Source organism: Convolutriloba macropyga, chromosome 11 (genome assembly GCF_964194025.1).
Source record: "Convolutriloba macropyga chromosome 11, txConMacr16.3, whole genome shotgun sequence".
NCBI lineage: Eukaryota > Metazoa > Xenacoelomorpha > Acoela > Convolutidae > Convolutriloba > Convolutriloba macropyga.
The window spans coordinates 56,599,166-56,613,415 of record NC_134478.1 but is presented as its reverse complement, the minus strand read 5'-3'; the positions used below and the strand labels follow the sequence as shown (position 1 = coordinate 56,613,415).

The 14,250-nt window shown below is 42.1% G+C and overlaps 2 protein-coding genes across 2 annotated transcripts in view; both read right to left on the bottom strand.

Moving 5' to 3' along the window:
* The window catches only part of LOC142349475 (uncharacterized), a 477,119-nt gene that overhangs the window by 226,354 nt on the left and 236,515 nt on the right, over positions 1-14,250 (bottom strand). The window lies entirely within an intron of this gene.
* LOC142349478 (uncharacterized) overlaps positions 1-14,250 on the bottom strand; it is a 254,211-nt gene that overhangs the window by 148,790 nt on the left and 91,171 nt on the right. The gene's annotated exons all lie outside the window — the stretch shown is intronic.

Genomic DNA, 14,250 nt, shown 5'->3' with positions numbered 1-14,250 from the left:
TGAAGAGGGTTCCGTAAATTTAAAGGTCAACCCCGAATCTACAAAAGCTGTTTATTGAATTTAGCGCTTGAATGAATATAAACACGTCATCATTCTTGTAAAGATTGAGGTGTCATCTGTCAGGTTATGAAAGATGATAGGGTAGGTAATAACTGATCATTAAAGATTAGATGCATTGGTTAGACACCAATTGGATTACTGAAATTCCAAAGCACGAATTGTCAGTAATTGTTCCAACTTATTTTCAAAATGGGGGAGTTTAAATGCAAGGCTGTCTTTTTGTAGTAAAATGTTCACTTTTTGTCTGCGCATCGTACATCGTAGAGAAATAACAAAAAACACCATTTTGTAGCCCTCAGGATTTAGTTTCGATTTCTATTTAAAAAAATATTGGATATATAATTGAGGGAGGACTTTTGGAGAATTTACTCCCCTGACTAATATTGTCATATGTAAGAGTGGGTGCAATGGGCAGCAATAGGAGGACTTTTGAGGGATAATTACCCTTCCGACTAAATTTGCCATGTAAGAGAGAGCTGAATGGGCTGCAATGGGAGGAAAAAAGTAAAAAGGTGCAAGAGTGAGGGGGTAAAATGGTGTAAGAGTGAGGGGGTAATTTGTTCAGAGGGGGTAAAATGAAGTAAGATTTGAACTGCCAAGAGGTGTAAAATGGTGTAAGACTGAAGCGGTAGATAGTTCAGAGGGGGAAAATGATATAAGAATTGAGCTGCCGAGTGGGTAAAGTGGTATAAGAGTGGGGTGGGGGTGAATTTGTTAGGGGGGTTGAGGTAAATGATGTAAAAGTTGAGCTGCCAAAGGGAATAAAATGGTGTAAGAGTGAGGAGGTAATTTGTTCCGAGGGGATGAAATGATGTAAAAGTTGGGCTGCCAAGGGGGTTAAAAAGGTGTAAGAGTGAGGGGGTATTTGTTCAGAGGGTATAATGAGGAGAGAGCTGGGCTGCTAAGGGGGGTTTAATGGTGAAAGAGTGAGGGGGTAATTTGTTCAAAGGGGTAAAATGATGTAAGAATTTGGGGGTAATTTGTTCTGGGGGGCAAAATGATGTAAGAGTGAGGGGGTAATCTGTTGAGAGTGGTCAATTCTAACAAGTTTTATTCACATAAAAAGACCGCCAATAGTTGGACAGGCTTTGATGGTCTGGAAGTTAAGGAGAATTAGCTGAGGGTACAGAGCTTGTGATTTCAAGAATGGCAGTCTTCAAATATGGGGGCTTAAACAATGCAAGATTGAGGGGGTAAAATGATTAAAGAGTTAAGCTGCCAAGGGGTTTAAATGGTGTAAGACTGAAGAGATAGTGTGTTCAGAGGGGGAAAACGATGTAAGAATTGAGCCGCCGAGTGGGTAAAGTGGTATAAGAATTGGGGGGGGGGGAATTTGTTAAGGGGGGTTGGGGTAAAATGATGTAAAACTTGAACTGCCAAATGGGACAAAATGGTGTAATAGTCAGGGGTTAATTTGTTAAGAGGGAGTAAAATGAAGTAAGAGTTGGCCTGACAAAAGGGATAAAATTTTGTAGGAGTGAGGACGTAATTTTTTCCGAGGGGATAAATTGATGTAAAAGTTGGGCTGCCAAGTGGGTTAAAAAGGTGTAAGAGTGAGGGGGTATTTGTTCAGAGGGTGTAATGAGGTAAGAGATGGGCTGCTAAGGGGGGTTTAATGGTGAAAGAGTGAGGGGTAGTTTGTTCAAAGGGTTAAAATGATCTAAGAGTATGGGGTAATTTTTTCTGGGGGTTAAAATGATGCAAGAGTGAGGGGGTAATCTGTTGAGAGTTGTCAATTCTAAGACGTATTATTCACATAAATAGACCGCCAATAGTTAGACAAGCTTTGATGGTCTGGAAGTTGAGAAGGACTAGTTGAGGGTACAGAGGATGTGATTTTAAGACTGACAGTCTTCAAGTATGGGGGCTAAACCAATATAGGATTGCGGGTAAAATGATGTAAGAGTTGAGCTGCCAAGGGGGTAGAATGGTGTAAGACCGAAGGGGTAGTTAGTTCAGAAGGGGAAAGTGATGTAAGAATTGAGCCGCCGAGTGGTAAGTTGGTATAAGAGTTGGGGGAATTTGTTGAGGGGGGTTGGGGTAAGACGATGTAAAAGTTGAGCTGCCAAAGGGGATAAAATGGAGTAATAGTGAGGGGGTAAATTGTTAAGAGGGAGTAAAATGAAGTAAGAGTTGGGCTGACAAAAGGGATAAAATGGTGTAAGTGTTAGGAGGTAATTTTTTCCGAGGTGATAAAATGATGTAAGAGTTGGGCTGCCTAGGGTTTAAAATGGTGTAAGAGTGATGGGGTATTTGTTCAGAGGGTATAATGAGGTAAGAGCTGGGCTGCTAAGGTGGGTTTAATGTTGTAAGAGTGAGGGGTAGTTTGTTCAAAGGGTTAAAATGATCTAAGAATTTGGGGGTAATTTTTTCTGAGGGTTAATATAATTTAAGAGTGAGGGGGTAATCTGTTGAGAGTTGTCAATTCTAAGACGTATTATTCATATAAATAGACCACCAAGAGTTGGACAAGCTTGGATGGTCTGGAATATAAGGAGAACCAGCTGAGGGTGCAGAGATTGTGATTTCAAGACTGGCAGTCTTCAAGTATGGGGGCTAAGACAATGTAAGATTGAGGGGGTAAAATGATGTAAGAGTTGAGCTGCCGAGTGGGTAAAGTGGTATAAGGTTAAGGGGGATTTGTTAAGGGGGGTTGGGGTAAAATGATGTATATTTGAGCTGCCAAAGGGGATAAAAATGTGTAATAGTGAGGGGGTAATTTGTAAAGAGGGATTAAAATGAAGTAAGAGTCGGGCTGACAATGGGGTTGAAATGGTGTAAGAGTGATGAGGTAATTTTTTCCTAGGGTTAAAATGGTGTAAGAGTGAGGGGTTATTTGCTCATAGGGTTTAATGAGGTAAGAGTTGGCTAATAAGGGGGGTAAAATGATGTAGGAGTGAGGGGGTAATCTGTTGAGAGTTGTCAATTCTGACAAATATTATTCATATATATAGACCGCCAAGAGTTGGAAAAGCTTGGATTGTCTGGAAGTTACGGGGAACCAGTTGAGGGTACAGAGTTTTTGATTTCAAGACTGGCAGTCTTCAAGTATGGGCGCTAAAACAATTTAAGATTGAGGGGGTAAAATGTTGTAAAAGTTGAGCTGCCAAGGGGGTAGAATGGTGTAAGTTTGAGGCGGTAATTTGTTCAGAGGGGGAATAATGAATTAAGAGTTGAGCTGCCAAGTGGATGAAATGGTGTAAGACTGAAGGGGTGGTTTGTTCAGAGGGGGAAAACTGATGTAAGAATTCAGCCGCCGAGTGGGTAAAGTGTTATAAGAGTGGGGGTGGGGGAACTTGTTATGGGGGGTTGCGGTAAAATGATGTAGAAGTTGAGCTGCCAAAGGGGGATAAAATAGTGTAATAGTGAGGGGTAATTTGTTATGAGGGAGTAATCTGGAGTAAGAGTTGGGCTGACAAAAAGGATAAAATGGTGTAAAAGTGAGGAAGTAATTTTTGCCGAGGGGACAAAATGAAGTAAGAGTTGTGCTGCCTAGGGGGTTAAAAAGGTGTAAGAGTGATGGGGTATTTGTTCAGAGGGTATAATGAGGTAAGAGCTGGGCTGCTAAGGGGGGTTTAATGGTGAAAGAGTGAGGGGGTAATTTGTTCAAAGGGGTAAAATGATGTAAGAATTTGGGGGTAATTTGTTCTGGGGGGCAAAATGATGTAAGAGTGAGGGGGTAATCTGTTGAGAGTGGTCAATTCTAACAAGTTTTATTCACATAAAAAGACCGCCAATAGTTGGACAGGCTTTGATGGTCTGGAAGTTAAGGAGAATTAGCTGAGGGTACAGAGCTTGTGATTTCAAGAATGGCAGTCTTCAAATATGGGGGCTTAAACAATGCAAGATTGAGGGGGTAAAATGATTAAAGAGTTAAGCTGCCAAGGGGTTTAAATGGTGTAAGACTGAAGAGATAGTGTGTTCAGAGGGGGAAAACGATGTAAGAATTGAGCCGCCGAGTGGGTAAAGTGGTATAAGAATTGGGGGGGGGGGAATTTGTTAAGGGGGGTTGGGGTAAAATGATGTAAAACTTGAACTGCCAAATGGGACAAAATGGTGTAATAGTCAGGGGTTAATTTGTTAAGAGGGAGTAAAATGAAGTAAGAGTTGGCCTGACAAAAGGGATAAAATTTTGTAGGAGTGAGGACGTAATTTTTTCCGAGGGGATAAATTGATGTAAAAGTTGGGCTGCCAAGTGGGTTAAAAAGGTGTAAGAGTGAGGGGGTATTTGTTCAGAGGGTGTAATGAGGTAAGAGATGGGCTGCTAAGGGGGGTTTAATGGTGAAAGAGTGAGGGGTAGTTTGTTCAAAGGGTTAAAATGATCTAAGAGTATGGGGTAATTTTTTCTGGGGGTTAAAATGATGCAAGAGTGAGGGGGTAATCTGTTGAGAGTTGTCAATTCTAAGACGTATTATTCACATAAATAGACCGCCAATAGTTAGACAAGCTTTGATGGTCTGGAAGTTGAGAAGGACTAGTTGAGGGTACAGAGGATGTGATTTTAAGACTGACAGTCTTCAAGTATGGGGGCTAAACCAATATAGGATTGCGGGTAAAATGATGTAAGAGTTGAGCTGCCAAGGGGGTAGAATGGTGTAAGACCGAAGGGGTAGTTAGTTCAGAAGGGGAAAGTGATGTAAGAATTGAGCCGCCGAGTGGTAAGTTGGTATAAGAGTTGGGGGAATTTGTTGAGGGGGGTTGGGGTAAGACGATGTAAAAGTTGAGCTGCCAAAGGGGATAAAATGGAGTAATAGTGAGGGGGTAAATTGTTAAGAGGGAGTAAAATGAAGTAAGAGTTGGGCTGACAAAAGGGATAAAATGGTGTAAGTGTTAGGAGGTAATTTTTTCCGAGGGGATAAAATGATGTAGGAGTTGGGCTGCCTAGGGTTTAAAATGGTGTAAGAGTGATGGGGTATTTGTTCAGAGGGTATAATGAGGTAAGAGCTGGGCTGCTAAGGTGGGTTTAATGTTGTAAGAGTGAGGGGTAGTTTGTTCAAAGGGTTAAAATGATCTAAGAATTTGGGGGTAATTTTTTCTGAGGGTTAATATAATTTAAGAGTGAGGGGGTAATCTGTTGAGAGTTGTCAATTCTAAGACGTATTATTCATATAAATAGACCACCAAGAGTTGGACAAGCTTGGATGGTCTGGAATATAAGGAGAACCAGCTGAGGGTACAGAGATTGTGATTTCAAGACTGGCAGTCTTCAAGTATGGGGGCTAAGACATTGTAAGATTGAGGGGGTAAAATGATGTAAGAGTTGAGCTGCCGAGTGGGTAAAGTGGTATAAGGTTAAGGGGGATTTGTTAAGGGGGGTTGGGGTAAAATGATGTATATTTGAGCTGCCAAAGGGGATAAAAATGTGTAATAGTGAGGGGGTAATTTGTAAAGAGGGATTAAAATGAAGTAAGAGTCGGGCTGACAATGGGGTTGAAATGGTGTAAGAGTGATGAGGTAATTTTTTCCTAGGGTTAAAATGGTGTAAGAGTGAGGGGTTATTTGCTCATAGGGTTTAATGAGGTAAGAGTTGGCTAATAAGGGGGGTAAAATGATGTAGGAGTGAGGGGGTAATCTGTTGAGAGTTGTCAATTCTGACAAATATTATTCATATATATATAGACCGCCAAGAGTTGGAAAAGCTTGGATTGTCTGGAAGTTAAGGGGAACCAGTTGAGGGTACAGAGTTTGTGATTTCAAGACTGGCAGTCTTCAAGTATGGGCGCTAAAACAATTTAAGATTGAGGGGGTAAAATGTTGTAAAAGTTGAGCTGCCAAGGGGGTAGAATGGTGTAAGTTTGAGGCGGTAATTTGTTCAGAGGGGGAATAATGAATTAAGAGTTGAGCTGCCAAGTGGATGAAATGGTGTAAGACTGAAGGGGTGGTTTGTTCAGAGGGGGAAAACTGATGTAAGAATTCAGCCGCCGAGTGGGTAAAGTGTTATAAGAGTGGGGGTGGGGGAACTTGTTATGGGGGGTTGCGGTAAAATGACGTAGAAGTTGAGCTGCCAAAGGGGGATAAAATAGTGTAATAGTGAGGGGTAATTTGTTATGAGGGAGTAATCTGGAGTAAGAGTTGGGCTGACAAAAAGGATAAAATGGTGTAAAAGTGAGGAAGTAATTTTTGCCGAGGGGACAAAATGAAGTAAGAGTTGTGCTGCCTAGGGGGTTAAAAAGGTGTAAGAGTGATGGGGTATTTGTTCAGAGGGTATAATGAGGTAAGAGCTGGGCTGCTAAGGGGGGTTTAATGGTGTAAGAGTAAGGGGTAGTTTGTTCAAAGGGTTAAAATGATCTAAGAATATGGGGTAATTTTTTCTGGGGGTTAAAATGAGGTAAGAGTGAGGGGGTAATCTGTTGAGAGTTGTCATTTCTAAGACGTATTATTCATATATATAGACCGCCAAGAGTTGGAAAAGCTTAGATTGTCTGGAAGTTAAGGGGAACCAGTTGAGGGTACAGAGTTTGTGATTTCTAGACTGGCAGTCTTCAAGTATGGGCGCTAAAACAATTTAAGATTGAGGGGGTAAAATGTTGTAAAAGTTGAACTGCCAAGGGGGTAGAATGGTGTAAGTTTGAGGCGGTAATTTGTTCAGAGGAGGAATACTGAATTAAGAGTTGAGCTGCCAAGTGGATGAAATGGTGTAAGACTGAAGGGGTGGTTTGTTCAGAGGGGGAAAACTGATGTAAGAATTCAGCCGCCGAGTGGGTAAAGTGTTATAAGAGTGGGGGTGGGGGAACTTGTTATGAACTTGTTATGGGGGGTTGCGGTAAAATGATGTAGAAGTTGAGCTGCCAAAGGGGGATAAAATAGTGTAATAGTGAGGGGTAATTTGTTATGAGGGAGTAATCTGGAGTAAGAGTCGGGCTGACAAAAGGGATAAAATGGTGTAAGTGTTAGGAGGTAATTTTTTCCGAGGGGATAAAATGATGTAAGAGTTGGGCTGCCTAGGGTTTAAAATGGTGTAAGAGTGATGGGGTATTTGTTCAGAGGGTATAATGAGGTAAGAGCTGGGCTGCTAAGGTGGGTTTAATGTTGTAAGAGTGAGGGGTAGTTTGTTCAAAAGGTTAAAATGATCTAAGAATTTGGGGGTAATTTTTTCTGAGGGTTAATATAATTTAAGAGTGAGGGGGTAATCTGTTGAGAGTTGTCAATTCTAAGACGTATTATTCATATAAATAGACCACCAAGAGTTGGACAAGCTTGGATGGTCTGGAATATAAGGAGAACCAGCTGAGGGTACAGAGATTGTGATTTCAAGACTGGCAGTCTTCAAGTATGGGGGCTAAGACAATGTAAGATTGAGGGGGTAAAAAGATGTAAGAGTTGAGCTGCCGAGTGGGTAAAGTGGTATAAGGTTAAGGGGGATTTGTTAAGGGGGGTTGGGGTAAAATGATGTATATTTGAGGTGCCAAAGGGGATAAAAATGTGTAATAGTGAGGGGGTAATTTGTAAAGAGGGATTAAAATGAAGTAAGAGTCGGGCTGACAATGGGGTTGAAATGGTGTAAGAGTGATGAGGTAATTTTTTCCTAGGGTCAAAATGGTGTAAGAGTGAGGGGTTATTTGCTCATAGGGTTTGATGAGGTAAGAGTTGGCTAATAAGGGGGGTAAAATGATGTAGGAGTGAGGGGGTAATCTGTTGAGAGTTGTCAATTCTGACAAATATTATTCATATATATAGACCGCCAAGAGTTGGAAAAGCTTGGATTGTCTGGAAGTTAAGGGGAACCAGTTGAGGGTACAGAGTTTGTGATTTCTAGACTGGCAGTCTTCAAGTATGGGCGCTAAAACAATTTAAGATTGAGGGGGTAAAATGTTGTAAAAGTTGAACTGCCAAGGGGGTAGAATGGTGTAAGTTTGAGGCGGTAATTTGTTCAGAGGGGGAATAATGAATTAAGAGTTGAGCTGCCAAGTGGATGAAATGGTGTAAGACTGAAGGGGTGGTTTGTTCAGAGGGGGAAAACTGATGTAAGAATTCAGCCGCCGAGTGGGTAAAGTGTTATAAGAGTGGGGGTGGGGGAACTTGTTATGGGGGGTTGCGGTAAAATGATGTAGAAGTTGAGCTGCCAAAGGGGGATAAAATAGTGTAATAGTGAGGGGTAATTTGTTATGAGGGAGTAATCTGGAGTAAGAGTTGGGCTGACAAAAAGGATAAAATGGTGTAAAAGTGAGGAAGTAATTTTTGCCGAGGGGACAAAATGAAGTAAGAGTTGTGCTGCCTAGGGGGTTAAAAAGGTGTAAGAGTGATGGGGTATTTGTTCAGAGGGTATAATGAGGTAAGAGCTGGGCTGCTAAGGGGGGTTTAATGGTGTAAGAGTAAGGGGTAGTTTGTTCAAAGGGTTAAAATGATCTAAGAATATGGGGTAATTTTTTCTGGGGGTTAAAATGATGTAAGAGTGAGGGGGTAATCTGTTGAGAGTTGTCATTTCTAAGACGTATTATTCATATATATAGACCGCCAAGAGTTGGAAAAGCTTGGATTGTCTGGAAGTTAAGGGGAACCAGTTGAGGGTACAGAGTTTGTGATTTCTAGACTGGCAGTCTTCAAGTATGGGCGCTAAAACAATTTAAGATTGAGGGGGTAAAATGTTGTAAAAGTTGAACTGCCAAGGGGGTAGAATGGTGTAAGTTTGAGGCGGTAATTTGTTCAGAGGGGGAATAATGAATTAAGAGTTGAGCTGCCAAGTGGATGAAATGGTGTAAGACTGAATGGGTGGTTTGTTCAGAGGGGGAAAACTGATGTAAGAATTCAGCCGCCGAGTGGGTAAAGTGTTATAAGAGTGGGGGTGGGGGAACTTGTTATGGGGGGTTGGGGTAAAATGATGTAGAAGTTGAGCTGCCAAAGGGGGATAAAATAGTGTAATAGTGAGGGGTAATTTGTTATGAGGGAGTAATCTGGAGTAAGAGTTGGGCTGACAAAAGGGATAAAATGGTGTAAAAGTGAGGAAGTAATTTTTGCCGAGGGGACAAAATGAAGTAAGAGTTGTGCTGCCTAGGGGGTTAAAAAGGTGTAAAAGTGATGGGGTATTTGTTCAGAGGGTATAATGAGGTAAGAGCTGGGCTGCTAAGGGGGGTTTAATGGTGTAAGAGTAAGGGGTAGTTTGTTCAAAGGGTTAAAATGATCTAAGAATATGGGGTAATTTTTTCTGGGGGTTAAAATGATGTAAAAGTGAGGGGGTAATCTGTTGAGAGTTGTCAATTCTAAGACGTATTATTCATACAAATAGACCGCCAAGAGTTGGACAAGCTTGGATGGTCTGGAAGTTAAGGAGAACCAGCTGAGGGTACAGAGATTGTGATTTCAAGACTGGCAGTCTTCAAGTATGGGGGCTAAAACAAATTAGGATTGAGGGGGTAAAATGTTGTAAGATTTGAGCTGTCAAGGGGGTAGAATGGTGTAAGTTTGAGGCGGTAATTCGTTCAGAGGGGGTAAAATGAATAAAGAGTTGAGCTGCCAAAGGGATGAAATGGTGTAAGACTGAAGGGGTGGTTTGTTCAGAGGGGGAAAATGATGTAAAAATTGAGCCGCCGAGTGGATAAAGTGTTATGAGAGTGGGGTTGGGGGAATTTGTTATGGGGGGTTGGGGTAAAATGATGTAGAAGTTGAGCTGCCACAGGAGATAAAATGATGTAATAGTGAGGGGTAATTTGTTATGAGGGATTAAACTGAAGTAAGAGTTGGGCTGACAAAAGGGATAAAATGGTGTAAGAGTGAGGAGGTAATTTTTACCGAGGGGATAAAATGGTGTAAGAGCTGGGCTGCCTAGGGGATTAAAATGGTGTAAGAGTGATGGGGTATTCGTTCAGAGGGTATAATGAGGTAAGAGCTGGGCTGCTAAGGGGGGTTTAATGGTGTAAGAGTCAGGGGTAGTTTGTTCAAAGGGTTAAAATGATCTAAGAATACGGGGGTAATTTTTTCTGGGGGTTAAAATGATGTAAGAGTGAGGGGGTAATCTGTTGAGAGTTGTCAATTCTAAGACGTATTATTTATATAAATAGACCACCAGGAGTTGGACAAGCTTGGATGGTTTGGACGTTAAGGAGAACCAGCTGAGGGTACAGAGATTGTGATTTCAGGACTGGCAGTCTTCAAGTATGGGGGCTAAAACAATGTAAGAGTGATGGGGTAGTCGTTCAGAGGGTATAATGAGGTAAGAGCTGGGCTGCTAAGGGGGGTTCAATGGTGTAAATGTCAGGGGTAGTTTGTTCAAAGGGTTAAAATGATCTAAGAATATGGGGTAATTTTTTCTGGGGGTTAAAATGATGCAAGAGTGAGGGGGTAATCTGTTGAGAGTTGTCAATTCTAAGACGTATTATTCACATAAATAGACCGCCAATAGTTAGACAAGCTTTGATGGTCTGGAAGTTGAGAAGGACTAGTTGAGGGTACAGAGATTGTGATTTCAGGACTGACAGTCTGCAAGTATGGGGGCTAAAACAATTTAAGATTGAGGGGGTAAAATGATGTAAGATTTGAGCTGTCAAGGGGGTAGAATGGTGTAAGTTTGAGGCGGTAATTTGTTCAGAGGGGGTAAAATGAATTAAAAGTTGAGCTGCCAGGGTGGTGAAATGGTGTTAGACTGAAGGGGTGGTTTGTTCAGAGAGGGAAAATGATGTAAGAATTGAGCCGCCGAGTGAGTAAAGTGTTATAAGAGTGGGGGTGGGGGGTTTGTTATGGGGGGTTGGGGTAAAATGATGTAAAACTTGAACTGCCAAAGTGGACAAAATGGTGTAATAGTGAGGGGTTAGTTTTTTAAGAGGGAGTAAAATGAAGTAAGAGTTGACCTGACAAAAGGGATAAAATGTTGTAGGAGTGAGGAGGTATTTGTTCAGAGGGTATAATGAGGTAAGAGCTGGGCTATTAAGGGGGGATTAATGGTGTAAGAGTGAGGGGCTAATTTGGTCAGAAGGGGTAAAACGATGTAAGAGCTGGGCTGCCAAGGGGTTAAAATGGGGTAAGAGTGAGTGGGTAATTTGTTCAGAGGGGATAAAATGATGTAAGAGTTGGGCTGCCAAGTGGTGTAAAATGGTGTTAGAGTGAAGGGCTAATTTGTCCAGAGGGGGTAAAATGATGTAAGAGCTGGGCTGCCAAGGGGTTAGAATGTTGTAGGAGTGAGGAGGTATTTGTTCAGAGGGTATAATGAGGTAGGAGCTGGGCTATTAAGGGGGGATTAATGGTGTAAGAGTGAGGGGCTAATTTGGTCAGAAGGGGTAAAACGATGTAAGAGCTGGGCTGCCAAGGGGTTAAAATGGGGTAAGAGTGAGTGGGTAATTTGTTCAGAGGGGATAAAATGATGTAAGAGTTGGGCTGCCAAGTGGTGTAAAATGGTGTTAGAGTGAAGGGCTAATTTGTCCAGAGGGGGTAAAATGAGGTAAGAGTTGGGCTGTCAAGTGGGTAAAATGGTGTAAGAATTAAGGGTAATTTGTTCAGAGGGGTTAAAATGGTGTAAGAGTTAGGCGGCCAGGGGGGGGGGGGGGTAAAATGGTGTAAGAATGAGGGGGTAATTTGTACGGTGGGGGGAAAATGATGTAAGAAATGAGCCGCCGATTGGGTAAAGTGGTATAAGATTGGGGGGGGGAATTTGTTAAGGGGGCTTGGGTAAAATGATGTAAATGTTGAGCTGCCAAAGGGGATAAAAATGTGTAATAGTGAGGGGGTAATTTGTAAAGAGGGATTAAAATGAAGTAAGAGTCGGGCTGACAAAGGGGATAAAATGTTGTAAGAGTGATGAGGTAATTTTTTCGGAGAGGATAAAATGATGTAAGAGTTGGACTGCCAAAGGGGTTGAAATGGTGTAAGAGTGAGGGGTATTTAATCAGAGGGTATAATGAGGTAAGAGCTGGGCTATTAAGGGGGGTTTAATGGTGTAAGAGTGAGGGGGTATTTTGGTCAGAAGTGGTAAAACGATGTAAGAGTTGGGCTGCCAAGGGGTTAAAATGGGGTAAGAGTTAGTAGGTAATTTGGTCAGAAGGGGTAAAACGATGTAAGAGTTGGGCTGCCAAGGGGTTAAAATGGGGTAAGAGTGAGTAGGTAATTTGTTCAGAGGGGTAAAACGATGTAATAGTTGGGCTGCCAAGGCGGGTAAAATGGTGTAAGAGTGAGGGTGTAATTTGTTCAGAGAGGGTAAAATGATGTAGGAGCTGGGCTGCCAAGGTGTTAAAATGGGGTAAGAGTGAGGGGGTAATTTGTTCAGAGGGGATAAAATGATGTAAGAGTTGGGCTGCCAAGTGGTATAAAATGGTGTTAGATTGAAGGGCTAATTTGTCCAGAGGGGGTAAAATGAGGTAAGAGTTGGGCTGCAAAGTGGGTAAAATGGTGTAAGAGTTAAGGGTAATTTGTTCAGAGGGGTTAAATTGGTGTAAGAGTTAGGCTGCCAGGGGTGGTAAATTTGTGTAAGATTGAGGGGGTAATTTGTACGGTGGGGGGAAAATGATGTAAGAATTGAGCCGCCGAGTGAGTAAAGTGTTATAAGAGTGGGGGTGGGGGGTTTGTTATGGGGGGTTGGGGTAAAATGATGTAAAACTTGAACTGCCAAAGTGGACAAAATGGTGTAATAGTGAGGGGTTAGTTTTTTAAGAGGGAGTAAAATGAAGTAAGAGTTGACCTGACAAAAGGGATAAAATGTTGTAGGAGTGAGGAGGTATTTGTTCAGAGGGTATAATGAGGTAAGAGCTGGGCTATTAAGGGGGGATTAATGGTGTAAGAGTGAGGGGCTAATTTGGTCAGAAGGGGTAAAACGATGTAAGAGCTGGGCTGCCAAGGGGTTAAAATGGGGTAAGAGTGAGTGGGTAATTTGTTCAGAGGGGATAAAATGATGTAAGAGTTGGGCTGCCAAGTGGTGTAAAATGGTGTTAGAGTGAAGGGCTAATTTGTCCAGAGGGGGTAAAATGATGTAAGAGCTGGGCTGCCAAGGGGTTAGAATGTTGTAGGAGTGAGGAGGTATTTGTTCAGAGGGTATAATGAGGTAGGAGCTGGGCTATTAAGGGGGGATTAATGGTGTAAGAGTGAGGGGCTAATTTGGTCAGAAGGGGTAAAACGATGTAAGAGCTGGGCTGCCAAGGGGTTAAAATGGGGTAAGAGTGAGTGGGTAATTTGTTCAGAGGGGATAAAATGATGTAAGAGTTGGGCTGTCAAGTGGGTAAAATGGTGTAAGAATTAAGGGTAATTTGTTCAGAGGGGTTAAAATGGTGTAAGAGTTAGGCGGCCAGGGGGGGGGGGTAAAATGGTGTAAGAATGAGGGGGTAATTTGTACGGTGGGGGGAAAATGATGTAAGAAATGAGCCGCCGATTGGGTAAAGTGGTATAAGATTGGGGGGGGGGGGAATTTGTTAAGGGGGCTTGGGTAAAATGATGTAAATGTTGAGCTGCCAAAGGGGATAAAATGTTGTAATAGTGAGGGGGTATTTTGTTAAGCGGGAGTAAAATGAAGTAAGAGTTAAGCTGACAAAGGGAATTAAATGGTGTAATAATGAGGAGGTAATTTTTTGCAAGGGGATAAAAATAGGTAAGAGTTGGGCTGCCAAGGGGGTTGAAATGGTGTAGGAGTGAGGGGGTATTTGTTCAGAGGGTTTAATTAGGTAAGATTTGGGCTAATAAGGGGGGTTTAATGGTGTAAGAGTTATGGGCAATTTGTTCAAAGGAGTAAAATGATTTAAAAATTTGGGGGTAATTTCTTCTGGGGGGGTAAAATGATGTAAGATTAAGGGGGTTATCTGTAGAGAGTTGTCAATTCTGACGAGTATTATTTATATATATAGACCGCGAAGAGTTGGACAAGCTTGGATTGTCTGAAAGTTAAGGAGAACCAGTTGAGGGTACAGAGGTTGTGAATTCAAGACTGGCAGTCTTCAAGTATGGGGGCTAAAACAATTCAAGATTGAGGGGGTAAAATGGTGTAAGATTTGAGCTGTCAAGGGGGTAGAATGGTGTAAGTTTGAGGCGGTAATTCGTTCAGAGGGTGTAAAATGAATTAAGAGTTGAGCTGCCAGGGGGGTGAAAAGGTGTTAGACTGAAGGGGTGGTTTGTTCAGAGAGGGAAAATGATGTAAGAATTGAGCCGCCGAGTGAGTAAAGTGTTATAAGAGTGGGGGTGGAGGGTTTGTTATGGGGGGTTGGGGTAAAATGATGTAAAACTTGAACTGCCAAAGTGGACAAAATGGTGTAATAGTGAGGGGTTAATTTGTTAAGAGGTAGT